Source organism: Ambystoma mexicanum, chromosome 5p (assembly GCF_040938575.1).
Source record: "Ambystoma mexicanum isolate Mex_15411 chromosome 5p, UKY_AmexF1_1, whole genome shotgun sequence".
Taxonomy (NCBI): Eukaryota; Metazoa; Chordata; class Amphibia; order Caudata; family Ambystomatidae; genus Ambystoma; species Ambystoma mexicanum.
In genome coordinates this window covers 715,624,510-715,637,916 of record NC_090930.1, presented here as the reverse complement: position 1 = coordinate 715,637,916, position 13,407 = coordinate 715,624,510, and the positions used below count along the sequence as shown (strand labels likewise).

The 13,407-nt window shown below is 54.7% G+C and overlaps 14 non-coding genes across 14 annotated transcripts; 6 read left to right on the top strand and 8 right to left on the bottom strand.

Moving 5' to 3' along the window:
• Positions 1-510: 510 nt before the first annotated feature.
• On the top strand, positions 511-593 carry TRNAL-UAA (transfer RNA leucine (anticodon UAA)). The gene has a single exon. It is a non-coding gene; the product is annotated as a tRNA-Leu (tRNA).
• A 2,259-nt stretch (positions 594-2,852) lies between these two features.
• TRNAL-UAA (transfer RNA leucine (anticodon UAA)) lies at positions 2,853-2,935 on the top strand. Its single transcript has one exon. It is a non-coding gene; the product is annotated as a tRNA-Leu (tRNA).
• Positions 2,936-3,839: 904 nt separating this feature from the next.
• TRNAE-CUC (transfer RNA glutamic acid (anticodon CUC)) lies at positions 3,840-3,911 on the bottom strand. Its single transcript has one exon. It is a non-coding gene; the product is annotated as a tRNA-Glu (tRNA).
• Positions 3,912-4,251: 340 nt separating this feature from the next.
• TRNAE-CUC (transfer RNA glutamic acid (anticodon CUC)) lies at positions 4,252-4,323 on the bottom strand. Its single transcript has one exon. It is a non-coding gene; the product is annotated as a tRNA-Glu (tRNA).
• Positions 4,324-5,217: 894 nt separating this feature from the next.
• On the top strand, positions 5,218-5,300 carry TRNAL-UAA (transfer RNA leucine (anticodon UAA)). The gene has a single exon. It is a non-coding gene; the product is annotated as a tRNA-Leu (tRNA).
• A 1,296-nt stretch (positions 5,301-6,596) lies between these two features.
• TRNAE-CUC (transfer RNA glutamic acid (anticodon CUC)) lies at positions 6,597-6,668 on the bottom strand. Its single transcript has one exon. It is a non-coding gene; the product is annotated as a tRNA-Glu (tRNA).
• An 894-nt stretch (positions 6,669-7,562) lies between these two features.
• On the top strand, positions 7,563-7,645 carry TRNAL-UAA (transfer RNA leucine (anticodon UAA)). The gene has a single exon. It is a non-coding gene; the product is annotated as a tRNA-Leu (tRNA).
• A 904-nt stretch (positions 7,646-8,549) lies between these two features.
• On the bottom strand, positions 8,550-8,621 carry TRNAE-CUC (transfer RNA glutamic acid (anticodon CUC)). Its single transcript has one exon. It is a non-coding gene; the product is annotated as a tRNA-Glu (tRNA).
• Positions 8,622-8,961: 340 nt separating this feature from the next.
• TRNAE-CUC (transfer RNA glutamic acid (anticodon CUC)) lies at positions 8,962-9,033 on the bottom strand. The gene has a single exon. It is a non-coding gene; the product is annotated as a tRNA-Glu (tRNA).
• An 894-nt stretch (positions 9,034-9,927) lies between these two features.
• Positions 9,928-10,010, top strand: TRNAL-UAA (transfer RNA leucine (anticodon UAA)). The gene has a single exon. It is a non-coding gene; the product is annotated as a tRNA-Leu (tRNA).
• Positions 10,011-10,914: 904 nt separating this feature from the next.
• TRNAE-CUC (transfer RNA glutamic acid (anticodon CUC)) lies at positions 10,915-10,986 on the bottom strand. Its single transcript has one exon. It is a non-coding gene; the product is annotated as a tRNA-Glu (tRNA).
• A 340-nt stretch (positions 10,987-11,326) lies between these two features.
• Positions 11,327-11,397, bottom strand: TRNAE-CUC (transfer RNA glutamic acid (anticodon CUC)). The gene has a single exon. It is a non-coding gene; the product is annotated as a tRNA-Glu (tRNA).
• An 894-nt stretch (positions 11,398-12,291) lies between these two features.
• TRNAL-UAA (transfer RNA leucine (anticodon UAA)) lies at positions 12,292-12,374 on the top strand. Its single transcript has one exon. It is a non-coding gene; the product is annotated as a tRNA-Leu (tRNA).
• A 915-nt stretch (positions 12,375-13,289) lies between these two features.
• Positions 13,290-13,361, bottom strand: TRNAE-CUC (transfer RNA glutamic acid (anticodon CUC)). The gene has a single exon. It is a non-coding gene; the product is annotated as a tRNA-Glu (tRNA).
• Positions 13,362-13,407: the final 46 nt, after the last annotated feature.

The window sequence follows — 13,407 nt, the reverse complement described above, 5'->3', positions numbered from 1 at the left end:
CTTCGTGGGAGAGCACGTTTATTAAAAGGCGGCAGGCCATGATTGCCTGCGAGACACAGCAGGGTTACCATGCAGAGTTCAAAGGGGGCTTTGCTTGTACAGCAAGTGCCGGAGGGCAAGAAGGGATGACATAGGAGCTGCCCTTTTTTCGGGCTCGCACACCAAGGCCTGCACCAGCCTTCGAGGCTCAGCCTGCCTCTGGACTGCCCTAGACCACCTTTACTCAAAGCACACACTCTGGTCGGGGACTCGAAGGCAGGCCCGTGGCAGTGAAAGCACCAAATCCTCCCCACTAGGCCACCGGGGAAACGACTGCAGCACCCGGGAGGTTTCCGCAACCGTACTTGCAGTCAGCTGGAGGCTATTGTAATGCTGTTAAGCGAGAGACGTTTGCCGCTCGCAAGCCAATTCCATCCAACCTCCTGCAGGGGGCACTCTGGGCTGGTTTTCCACTTGTTCGCCTGCTGCTGAAACAGCAAAGATTCAATTCGAAGCCCTTTGCAGCAGCTCACCAGGATGGCCGAGTGGTTAAGGCGTTGGACTTAAGATCCAATGGACAAGTGTCCGCGTGGGTTCGAGCCCCACTCCTGGTACAGGTTTTTACTCTTCTTACCTAAATGCGGCAGCAGCTTCGCACAAGCCCTTTCCTGCTGTCTGTAGGCAGTGCCCCTACCTCAAAGCCCTGAGGCTTGAGTTCACCTGAAAAGAGCAACAAGGAATCGTTGCCCGTAGACTCTTTTCCTGGAAAACCTTTGCATTTTTGTACCATGTCCCTCGCATCCCAAGCTTAAGCCGCCAAAGTTGGCAGAGCTTGTGCAACCCCGCCAACAGCCCTACCACCCCAAAAGAAAATTGGGCAGGGATTCCCGCCTCCGCTTCCTCACGGCTTCCGAAACGGGCTTCCAAACGGGCGATGCCCTGACGGGTCAGCCAGTCACCGTCTAGGCCCGGTACACCCCTGTGAATAATAGAGCGTCCAACCTCAAATCAGGCTACAGGGCCCTTCAGCCCATAGAAGGAGAACCTGTCAACAAACGGGGCGAGGGCAATGCTCGGGCCCCTTGCGAAGCCTTTGCCAAGCTCCAAAGGCTGCACTTTCCCAGCAGACCACAGCTCTGTATGCAAATCAAGCAGCTACGACCCCTCCCTCCCCTGCTTTTCTCCTCCAAACCGGTACGCAACCATTTCTGCAGCCCTCTGCCCCAGGGTCCCGGGCAAGGTCTTGGTCTGATGAGGCTAGGGATGGTGGGCGAGCTCGGCTTTGGCAGGGCGACAGGACTAATATTTTCTCTACAGCTTTGGAAGAAAGAAAGCTTCCTTTTTGGGGCACAGGCCCACTTCTAGCGGCGACAGCTTCCGGTAAGGGACCATGCTGAAAAGATGCTTGGAGTTACCGCCAGGGGAGCCACGCCGCTATTGCCTGTGAGTGAAGCTACATTTGAAAGAAATATTTTTTGAGACGCAGTTGTTTGAATTTCTGTAAAAATGTCATTCAGTAAAAGCCTCTCTTCCCTGACCGGGAATCGAACCCGGGCCGCCTAACCACTAGACCACCAGGGAGACCGCTGGACAGCTCGGGAAGGCCGGGCAGTGGTGTCCGAGTGCACAATGCCTGCAGGTGCCTCAAAGGCCAGTCCATTGGGGGACTGGGAAGAGAGGGGGAGGGCCGAGCAGATAGGTTCTCTCCAGCGGTGAAAAAGGAAGCTGCCTTTTTTGCGTCAAGGGCAGTCTTTCCGCAGCGACAGGAGAATGAATGGGACTCTGCCATAAACACGTTTTGCGTCGCGCTGAGGGCACTTCCTCCATTTTGTGCACGCAAATCTGCATCTGGGAGCAAGATTTCCGGTCGCCAGTTAACTGCATTGCTGTAAATAAAAATGTCAGTTGTTAAAAGAGCTCCTTCCCTGACCGGGAATCGAACCCGGGCCGCGGAATCCTAACCACTAGACCACCAGGGACGGTGGGTGCACCCCGTTGCGTGTCGCTCAGATGGTGGCGTCCGAGTCCAAAGGCTGAGGGCCTCTGCTACAATGGGCACCAGTGCCTGCAGGTCTTCGGGGGCCGTTTCTGCTAATAAATAAATAAATAAAGAAATAAAGAAAGAAAGAAAGAAAGAAAACAAAAACACTTGTGATGGTCTGCGAAAAGGGGAGCTTAGAGATTGAAGACGGCATCACTTTGGGAACGTTTGCGCTTTCACTTCCAAGCGCTGATATTCCTGTCTTGCTCTCCTGAAAGGACAGCCTTCCTCGCTATGAGCTTTTGTGGGTCAGTGCTGAAGCTCCCCCTAGAGGCTGCCGCTGAAGATGCACACTCACAACTAACCCTCCTTAGGTGAACTGCTTCGTGGGAGAGCACGTTTATTAAAAGGCGGCAGGCCATGATTGCCTGCGAGACACAGCAGGGTTACCATGCAGAGTTCAAAGGGGGCTTTGCTTGTACAGCAAGTGCCGGAGGGCAAGAAGGGATGACATAGGAGCTGCCCTTTTTTCGGGCTCGCACACCAAGGCCTGCACCAGCCTTCGAGGCTCAGCCTGCCTCTGGACTGCCCTAGACCACCTTTACTCAAAGCACACACTCTGGTCGGGGACTCGAAGCCAGGCCCGTGGCAGTGAAAGCACCAAATCCTCACCACTAGGCCACCGGGGAAACGACTGCAGCACCCGGGAGGTTTCCGCAACCGTACTTGCAGTCAGCTGGAGGCTATTGTAATGCTGTTAAGTGAGAGACGTTTGCCGCTCGCAAGCCAATTCCATCCAACCTCCTGCAGGGGGCACTCTGGGCTGGTTTTCCACTTGTTCGCCTGCTGCTGAAACAGCAAAGATTCAATTCGAAGCCCTTTGCAGCAGCTCACCAGGATGGCCGAGTGGTTAAGGCGTTGGACTTAAGATCCAATGGACAAGTGTCCGCGTGGGTTCGAGCCCCACTCCTGGTACAGGTTTTTACTCTTCTTACCTAAATGCGGCAGCAGCTTCGCACAAGCCCTTTCCTGCTGTCTGTAGGCAGTGCCCCTACCTCAAAGCCCTGAGGCTTGAGTTCACCTGAAAAGAGCAACAAGGAATCGTTACCCGTAGACTCTTTTCCTGGAAAACCTTTGCATTTTTGTACCATGTCCCTCGCATCCCAAGCTTAAGCCGCCAAAGTTGGCAGAGCTTGTGCAACCCCGCCAACAGCCCTACCACCCCAAAAGAAAATTGGGCAGGGATTCCCGCCTCCGCTTCCGAAACGGGCTTCCAAACGGGCGATGCCCTGACGGGTCAGCCAGTCACCGTCTAGGCCCGGTACACCCCTGTGAATAATAGAGCGTCCAACCTCAAATCAGGCTACAGGGCCCTTCAGCCCATAGAAGGAGAACCTGTCAACAAACGGGGCGAGGGCAATGCTCGGGCCCCTTGCGAAGCCTTTGCCAAGCTCCAAAGGCTGCACTTTCCCAGCAGACCACAGCTCTGTATGCAAATCAAGCAGCTACGACCCCTCCCTCCCCTGCTTTTCTCCTCCAAACCGGTACGCAACCATTTCTGCAGCCCTCTGCCCCAGGGTCCCGGGCAAGGTCTTGGTCTGATGAGGCTAGGGATGGTGGGCGAGCTCGGCTTTGGCAGGGCGACAGGACTAATATTTTCTCTACAGCTTTGGAAGAAAGAAAGCTTCCTTTTTGGGGCACAGGCCCACTTCTAGCGGCGACAGCTTCCGGTAAGGGACCATGCTGAAAAGATGCTTGGAGTTACCGCCAGGGGAGCCACGCCGCTATTGCCTGTGAGTGAAGCTACATTTGAAAGAAATATTTTTTGAGACGCAGTTGTTTGAATTTCTGTAAAAATGTCATTCAGTAAAAGCCTCTCTTCCCTGACCGGGAATCGAACCCGGGCCGCGGCGGTGAGAGCGCCGAATCCTAACCACTAGACCACCAGGGAGACGGCTGGACAGCTCGGGAAGGCCGGGCAGTGGTGTCCGAGTGCACAATGCCTGCAGGTGCCTCAAAGGCCAGTCCATTGGGGGACTGGGAAGAGAGGGGGAGGGCCGAGCAGATAGGTTCTCTCCAGCGGTGAAAAAGGAAGCTGCCTTTTTTGCGTCAAGGGCAGTCTTTCCGCAGCGACAGGAGAATGAATGGGACTCTGCCATAAACACGTTTTGCGTCGCGCTGAGGGCACTTCCTCCATTTTGTGCACGCAAATCTGCATCTGGGAGCAAGATTTCCGGTCGCCAGTTAACTGCATTGCTGTAAATAAAAATGTCAGTTGTTAAAAGAGCTCCTTCCCTGACCGGGAATCGAACCCGGGCCGCGGCGGTGAGAGCGCCGAATCCTAACCACTAGACCACCAGGGACGGTGGGTGCACCCTGTTGCGTGTCGCTCAGATGGTGGCGTCCGAGTCCAAAGGCTGAGGGCCTCTGCTACAATGGGCACCAGTGCCTGCAGGTCTTCGGGGGCCGTTTCTGCTAATAAATAAATAAATAAAGAAATAAAGAAAGAAAGAAAGAAAGAAAACAAAAACACTTGTGATGGTCTGCGAAAAGGGGAGCTTAGAGATTGAAGACAGCATCACTTTGGGAACGTTTGCGCTTTCACTTCCAAGCGCTGATATTCCTGTCTTGCTCTCCTGAAAGGACAGCCTTCCTCGCTATGAGCTTTTGTGGGTCAGTGCTGAAGCTCCCCCTAGAGGCTGCCGCTGAAGATGCACACTCACAACTAACCCTCCTTAGGAGAACTGCTTCGTGGGAGAGCACGTTTATTAAAAGGCGGCAGGCCATGATTGCCTGCGAGACACAGCAGGGTTACCATGCAGAGTTCAAAGGGGGCTTTGCTTGTACAGCAAGTGCCGGAGGGCAAGAAGGGATGACATAGGAGCTGCCCTTTTTTCGGGCTCGCACACCAAGGCCTGCACCAGCCTTCGAGGCTCAGCCTGCCTCTGGACTGCCCTAGACCACCTTTACTCAAAGCACACACTCTGGTCGGGGACTCGAAGCCAGGCCCGTGGCAGTGAAAGCACCAAATCCTCCCCACTAGGCCACCGGGGAAACGACTGCAGCACCCGGGAGGTTTCCGCAACCGTACTTGCAGTCAGCTGGAGGCTATTGTAATGCTGTTAAGCGAGAGACGTTTGCCGCTCGCAAGCCAATTCCATCCAACCTCCTGCAGGGGGCACTCTGGGCTGGTTTTCCACTTGTTCGCCTGCTGCTGAAACAGCAAAGATTCAATTCGAAGCCCTTTGCAGCAGCTCACCAGGATGGCCGAGTGGTTAAGGCGTTGGACTTAAGATCCAATGGACAAGTGTCCGCGTGGGTTCGAGCCCCACTCCTGGTACAGGTTTTTACTCTTCTTACCTAAATGCGGCAGCAGCTTCGCACAAGCCCTTTCCTGCTGTCTGTAGGCAGTGCCCCTACCTCAAAGCCCTGAGGCTTGAGTTCACCTGAAAAGAGCAACAAGGAATCGTTACCCGTAGACTCTTTTCCTGGAAAACCTTTGCATTTTTGTACCATGTCCCTCGCATCCCAAGCTTAAGCCGCCAAAGTTGGCAGAGCTTGTGCAACCCCGCCAACAGCCCTACCACCGCAAAAGAAAATTGGGCAGGGATTCCCGCCTCCGCTTCCGAAACGGGCTTCCAAACGGGCGATGCCCTGACGGGTCAGCCAGTCACCGTCTAGGCCCGGTACACCCCTGTGAATAATAGAGCGTCCAACCTCAAATCAGGCTACAGGGCCCTTCAGCCCATAGAAGGAGAACCTGTCAACAAACGGGGCGAGGGCAATGCTCGGGCCCCTTGCGAAGCCTTTGCCAAGCTCCAAAGGCTGCACTTTCCCAGCAGACCACAGCTCTGTATGCAAATCAAGCAGCTACGACCCCTCCCTCCCCTGCTTTTCTCCTCCAAACCGGTACGCAACCATTTCTGCAGCCCTCTGCCCCAGGGTCCCGGGCAAGGTCTTGGTCTGATGAGGCTAGGGATGGTGGGCGAGCTCGGCTTTGGCAGGGCGACAGGACTAATATTTTCTCTACAGCTTTGGAAGAAAGAAAGCTTCCTTTTTGGGGCACAGGCCCACTTCTAGCGGCGACAGCTTCCGGTAAGGGACCATGCTGAAAAGATGCTTGGAGTTACCGCCAGGGGAGCCACGCCGCTATTGCCTGTGAGTGAAGCTACATTTGAAAGAAATATTTTTTGAGACGCAGTTGTTTGAATTTCTGTAAAAATGTCATTCAGTAAAAGCCTCTCTTCCCTGACCGGGAATCGAACCCGGGCCGCCTAACCACTAGACCACCAGGGAGACCGCTGGACAGCTCGGGAAGGCCGGGCAGTGGTGTCCGAGTGCACAATGCCTGCAGGTGCCTCAAAGGCCAGTCCATTGGGGGACTGGGAAGAGAGGGGGAGGGCCGAGCAGATAGGTTCTCTCCAGCGGTGAAAAAGGAAGCTGCCTTTTTTGCGTCAAGGGCAGTCTTTCCGCAGCGACAGGAGAATGAATGGGACTCTGCCATAAACACGTTTTGCGTCGCGCTGAGGGCACTTCCTCCATTTTGTGCACGCAAATCTGCATCTGGGAGCAAGATTTCCGGTCGCCAGTTAACTGCATTGCTGTAAATAAAAATGTCAGTTGTTAAAAGAGCTCCTTCCCTGACCGGGAATCGAACCCGGGCCGCGGCGGTGAGAGCGCCGAATCCTAACCACTAGACCACCAGGGAGGGTGGGTGCACCCCGTTGCGTGTCGCTCAGATGGTGGCGTCCGAGTCCAAAGGCTGAGGGCCTCTGCTACAATGGGCACCAGTGCCTGCAGGTCTTCGGGGGCCGTTTCTGCTAATAAATAAATAAATAAAGAAATAAAGAAAGAAAGAAAGAAAGAAAACAAAAACACTTGTGATGGTCTGCGAAAAGGGGAGCTTAGAGATTGAAGACAGCATCACTTTGGGAACGTTTGCGCTTTCACTTCCAAGCGCTGATATTCCTGTCTTGCTCTCCTGAAAGGACAGCCTTCCTCGCTATGAGCTTTTGTGGGTCAGTGCTGAAGCTCCCCCTAGAGGCTGCCGCTGAAGATGCACACTCACAACTAACCCTCCTTAGGAGAACTGCTTCGTGGGAGAGCACGTTTATTAAAAGGCGGCAGGCCATGATTGCCTGCGAGACACAGCAGGGTTACCATGCAGAGTTCAAAGGGGGCTTTGCTTGTACAGCAAGTGCCGGAGGGCAAGAAGGGATGACATAGGAGCTGCCCTTTTTTCGGGCTCGCACACCAAGGCCTGCACCAGCCTTCGAGGCTCAGCCTGCCTCTGGACTGCCCTAGACCACCTTTACTCAAAGCACACACTCTGGTCGGGGACTCGAAGCCAGGCCCGTGGCAGTGAAAGCACCAAATCCTCACCACTAGGCCACCGGGGAAACGACTGCAGCACCCGGGAGGTTTCCGCAACCGTACTTGCAGTCAGCTGGAGGCTATTGTAATGCTGTTAAGTGAGAGACGTTTGCCGCTCGCAAGCCAATTCCATCCAACCTCCTGCAGGGGGCACTCTGGGCTGGTTTTCCACTTGTTCGCCTGCTGCTGAAACAGCAAAGATTCAATTCGAAGCCCTTTGCAGCAGCTCACCAGGATGGCCGAGTGGTTAAGGCGTTGGACTTAAGATCCAATGGACAAGTGTCCGCGTGGGTTCGAGCCCCACTCCTGGTACAGGTTTTTACTCTTCTTACCTAAATGCGGCAGCAGCTTCGCACAAGCCCTTTCCTGCTGTCTGTAGGCAGTGCCCCTACCTCAAAGCCCTGAGGCTTGAGTTCACCTGAAAAGAGCAACAAGGAATCGTTACCCGTAGACTCTTTTCCTGGAAAACCTTTGCATTTTTGTACCATGTCCCTCGCATCCCAAGCTTAAGCCGCCAAAGTTGGCAGAGCTTGTGCAACCCCGCCAACAGCCCTACCACCCCAAAAGAAAATTGGGCAGGGATTCCCGCCTCCGCTTCCGAAACGGGCTTCCAAACGGGCGATGCCCTGACGGGTCAGCCAGTCACCGTCTAGGCCCGGTACACCCCTGTGAATAATAGAGCGTCCAACCTCAAATCAGGCTACAGGGCCCTTCAGCCCATAGAAGGAGAACCTGTCAACAAACGGGGCGAGGGCAATGCTCGGGCCCCTTGCGAAGCCTTTGCCAAGCTCCAAAGGCTGCACTTTCCCAGCAGACCACAGCTCTGTATGCAAATCAAGCAGCTACGACCCCTCCCTCCCCTGCTTTTCTCCTCCAAACCGGTACGCAACCATTTCTGCAGCCCTCTGCCCCAGGGTCCCGGGCAAGGTCTTGGTCTGATGAGGCTAGGGATGGTGGGCGAGCTCGGCTTTGGCAGGGCGACAGGACTAATATTTTCTCTACAGCTTTGGAAGAAAGAAAGCTTCCTTTTTGGGGCACAGGCCCACTTCTAGCGGCGACAGCTTCCGGTAAGGGACCATGCTGAAAAGATGCTTGGAGTTACCGCCAGGGGAGCCACGCCGCTATTGCCTGTGAGTGAAGCTACATTTGAAAGAAATATTTTTTGAGACGCAGTTGTTTGAATTTCTGTAAAAATGTCATTCAGTAAAAGCCTCTCTTCCCTGACCGGGAATCGAACCCGGGCCGCGGCGGTGAGAGCGCCGAATCCTAACCACTAGACCACCAGGGAGACGGCTGGACAGCTCGGGAAGGCCGGGCAGTGGTGTCCGAGTGCACAATGCCTGCAGGTGCCTCAAAGGCCAGTCCATTGGGGGACTGGGAAGAGAGGGGGAGGGCCGAGCAGATAGGTTCTCTCCAGCGGTGAAAAAGGAAGCTGCCTTTTTTGCGTCAAGGGCAGTCTTTCCGCAGCGACAGGAGAATGAATGGGACTCTGCCATAAACACGTTTTGCGTCGCGCTGAGGGCACTTCCTCCATTTTGTGCACGCAAATCTGCATCTGGGAGCAAGATTTCCGGTCGCCAGTTAACTGCATTGCTGTAAATAAAAATGTCAGTTGTTAAAAGAGCTCCTTCCCTGACCGGGAATCGAACCCGGGCCGCAGCGGTGAGAGCGCCGAATCCTAACCACTAGACCACCAGGGACGGTGGGTGCACCCCGTTGCGTGTCGCTCAGATGGTGGCGTCCGAGTCCAAAGGCTGAGGGCCTCTGCTACAATGGGCACCAGTACCTGCAGGTCTTCGGGGGCCGTTTCTGCTAATAAATAAATAAATAAAGAAATAAAGAAAGAAAGAAAGAAAGAAAACAAAAACACTTGTGATGGTCTGCGAAAAGGGGAGCTTAGAGATTGAAGACAGCATCACTTTGGGAACGTTTGCGCTTTCACTTCCAAGCGCTGATATTCCTGTCTTGCTCTCCTGAAAGGACAGCCTTCCTCGCTATGAGCTTTTGTGGGTCAGTGCTGAAGCTCCCCCTAGAGGCTGCCGCTGAAGATGCACACTCACAACTAACCCTCCTTAGGAGAACTGCTTCGTGGGAGAGCACGTTTATTAAAAGGCGGCAGGCCATGATTGCCTGCGAGACACAGCAGGGTTACCATGCAGAGTTCAAAGGGGGCTTTGCTTGTACAGCAAGTGCCGGAGGGCAAGAAGGGATGACATAGGAGCTGCCCTTTTTTCGGGCTCGCACACCAAGGCCTGCACCAGCCTTCGAGGCTCAGCCTGCCTCTGGACTGCCCTAGACCACCTTTACTCAAAGCACACACTCTGGTCGGGGACTCGAAGCCAGGCCCGTGGCAGTGAAAGCACCAAATCCTCCCCACTAGGCCACCGGGGAAACGACTGCAGCACCCGGGAGGTTTCCGCAACCGTACTTGCAGTCAGCTGGAGGCTATTGTAATGCTGTTAAGCGAGAGACGTTTGCCGCTCGCAAGCCAATTCCATCCAACCTCCTGCAGGGGGCACTCTGGGCTGGTTTTCCACTTGTTCGCCTGCTGCTGAAACAGCAAAGATTCAATTCGAAGCCCTTTGCAGCAGCTCACCAGGATGGCCGAGTGGTTAAGGCGTTGGATTTAAGATCCAATGGACAAGTGTCCGCGTGGGTTCGAGCCCCACTCCTGGTACAGGTTTTTACTCTTCTTACCTAAATGCGGCAGCAGCTTCGCACAAGCCCTTTCCTGCTGTCTGTAGGCAGTGCCCCTACCTCAAAGCCCTGAGGCTTGAGTTCACCTGAAAAGAGCAACAAGGAATCGTTGCCCGTAGACTCTTTTCCTGGAAAACCTTTGCATTTTTGTACCATGTCCCTCGCATCCCAAGCTTAAGCCGCCAAAGTTGGCAGAGCTTGTGCAACCCCGCCAACAGCCCTACCACCCCAAAAGAAAATTGGGCAGGGATTCCCGCCTCCGCTTCCGAAACGGGCTTCCAAACGGGCGATGCCCTGACGGGTCAGCCAGTCACCGTCTAGGCCCGGTACACCCCTGTGAATAATAGAGCGTCCAACCTCAAATCAGGCTACAGGGCCCTTCAGCCCATAGAAGGAGAACCTGTCAACAAACGGGGCGAGGGCAATGCTCGGGCCCCTTGCGAAGCCTTTGCCAAGCTCCAAAGGCTGCACTTTCCCAGCAGACCACAGCTCTGTATGCAAATCAAGCAGCTACGACCCCTCCCTCCCCTGCTTTTCTCCTCCAAACCGGTACGCAACCATTTCTGCAGCCCTCTGCCCCAGGGTCCCGGGCAAGGTCTTGGTCTGATGAGGCTAGGGATGGTGGGCGAGCTCGGCTTTGGCAGGGCGACAGGACTAATATTTTCTCTACAGCTTTGGAAGAAAGAAAGCTTCCTTTTTGGGGCACAGGCCCACTTCTAGCGGCGACAGCTTCCGGTAAGGGACCATGCTGAAAAGATGCTTGGAGTTACCGCCAGGGGAGCCACGCCGCTATTGCCTGTGAGTGAAGCTACATTTGAAAGAAATATTTTTTGAGACGCAGTTGTTTGAATTTCTGTAAAAATGTCATTCAGTAAAAGCCTCTCTTCCCTGACCGGGAATCGAACCCGGGCCGCGGCGGTGAGAGCGCCGAATCCTAACCACTAGACCACCAGGGAGACCGCTGGACAGCTCAGGAAGGCCGGGCAGTGGTGTCCGAGTGCACAATGCCTGCAGGTGCCTCAAAGGCCAGTCCATTGGGGGACTGGGAAGAGAGGGGGAGGGCCGAGCAGATAGGTTCTCTCCAGCGGTGAAAAAGGAAGCTGCCTTTTTTGCGTCAAGGGCAGTCTTTCCGCAGCGACAGGAGAATGAATGGGACTCTGCCATAAACACGTTTTGCGTCGCGCTGAGGGCACTTCCTCCATTTTGTGCACGCAAATCTGCATCTGGGAGCAAGATTTCCGGTCGCCAGTTAACTGCATTGCTGTAAATAAAAATGTCAGTTGTTAAAAGAGCTCCTTCCCTGACCGGGAATCGAACCCGGGCCGCGCGGTGAGAGCGCCGAATCCTAACCACTAGACCACCAGGGACGGTGGGTGCACCCCGTTGCGTGTCGCTCAGATGGTGGCGTCCGAGTCCAAAGGCTGAGGGCCTCTGCTACAATGGGCACCAGTGCCTGCAGGTCTTCGGGGGCCGTTTCTGCTAATAAATAAATAAATAAAGAAATAAAGAAAGAAAGAAAGAAAGAAAACAAAAACACTTGTGATGGTCTGCGAAAAGGGGAGCTTAGAGATTGAAGACAGCATCACTTTGGGAACGTTTGCGCTTTCACTTCCAAGCGCTGATATTCCTGTCTTGCTCTCCTGAAAGGACAGCCTTCCTCGCTATGAGCTTTTGTGGGTCAGTGCTGAAGCTCCCCCTAGAGGCTGCCGCTGAAGATGCACACTCACAACTAACCCTCCTTAGGAGAACTGCTTCGTGGGAGAGCACGTTTATTAAAAGGCGGCAGGCCATGATTGCCTGCGAGACACAGCAGGGTTACCATGCAGAGTTCAAAGGGGGCTTTGCTTGTACAGCAAGTGCCGGAGGGCAAGAAGGGATGACATAGGAGCTGCCCTTTTTTCGGGCTCGCACACCAAGGCCTGCACCAGCCTTCGAGGCTCAGCCTGCCTCTGGACTGCCCTAGACCACCTTTACTCAAAGCACACACTCTGGTCGGGGACTCGAAGCCAGGCCCGTGGCAGTGAAAGCACCAAATCCTCACCACTAGGCCACCGGGGAAACGACTGCAGCACCCGGGAGGTTTCCGCAACCGTACTTGCAGTCAGCTGGAGGCTATTGTAATGCTGTTAAGTGAGAGACGTTTGCCGCTCGCAAGCCAATTCCATCCAACCTCCTGCAGGGGGCACTCTGGGCTGGTTTTCCACTTGTTCGCCTGCTGCTGAAACAGCAAAGATTCAATTCGAAGCCCTTTGCAGCAGCTCACCAGGATGGCCGAGTGGTTAAGGCGTTGGACTTAAGATCCAATGGACAAGTGTCCGCGTGGGTTCGAGCCCCACTCCTGGTACAGGTTTTTACTCTTCTTACCTAAATGCGGCAGCAGCTTCGCACAAGCCCTTTCCTGCTGTCTGTAGGCAGTGCCCCTACCTCAAAGCCCTGAGGCTTGAGTTCACCTGAAAAGAGCAACAAGGAATCGTTGCCCGTAGACTCTTTTCCTGGAAAACCTTTGCATTTTTGTACCATGTCCCTCGCATCCCAAGCTTAAGCCGCCAAAGTTGGCAGAGCTTGTGCAACCCCGCCAACAGCCCTACCACCCCAAAAGAAAATTGGGCAGGGATTCCCGCCTCCGCTTCCTCACGGCTTCCGAAACGGGCTTCCAAACGGGCGATGCCCTGACGGGTCAGCCAGTCACCGTCTAGGCCCGGTACACCCCTGTGAATAATAGAGCGTCCAACCTCAAATCAGGCTACAGGGCCCTTCAGCCCATAGAAGGAGAACCTGTCAACAAACGGGGCGAGGGCAATGCTCGGGCCCCTTGCGAAGCCTTTGCCAAGCTCCAAAGGCTGCACTTTCCCAGCAGACCACAGCTCTGTATGCAAATCAAGCAGCTACGACCCCTCCCTCCCCTGCTTTTCTCCTCCAAACCGGTACGCAACCATTTCTGCAGCCCTCTGCCCCAGGGTCCCGGGCAAGGTCTTGGTCTGATGAGGCTAGGGATGGTGGGCGAGCTCGGCTTTGGCAGGGCGACAGGACTAATATTTTCTCTACAGCTTTGGAAGAAAGAAAGCTTCCTTTTTGGGGCACAGGCCCACTTCTAGCGGCGACAGCTTCCGGTAAGGGACCATGCTGAAAAGATGCTTGGAGTTACCGCCAGGGGAGCCACGCCGCTATTGCCTGTGAGTGAAGCTACATTTGAAAGAAATATTTTTTGAGACGCAGTTGTTTGAATTTCTGTAAAAATGTCATTCAGTAAAAGCCTCTCTTCCCTGACCGGGAATCGAACCCGGGCCGCGGCGGTGAGAGCGCCGAATCCTAACCACTAGACCACCAGGGAGACCGCTGGACAGCTCGGGAAGGCCGGGCAGTGGTGTCCGAGTGCA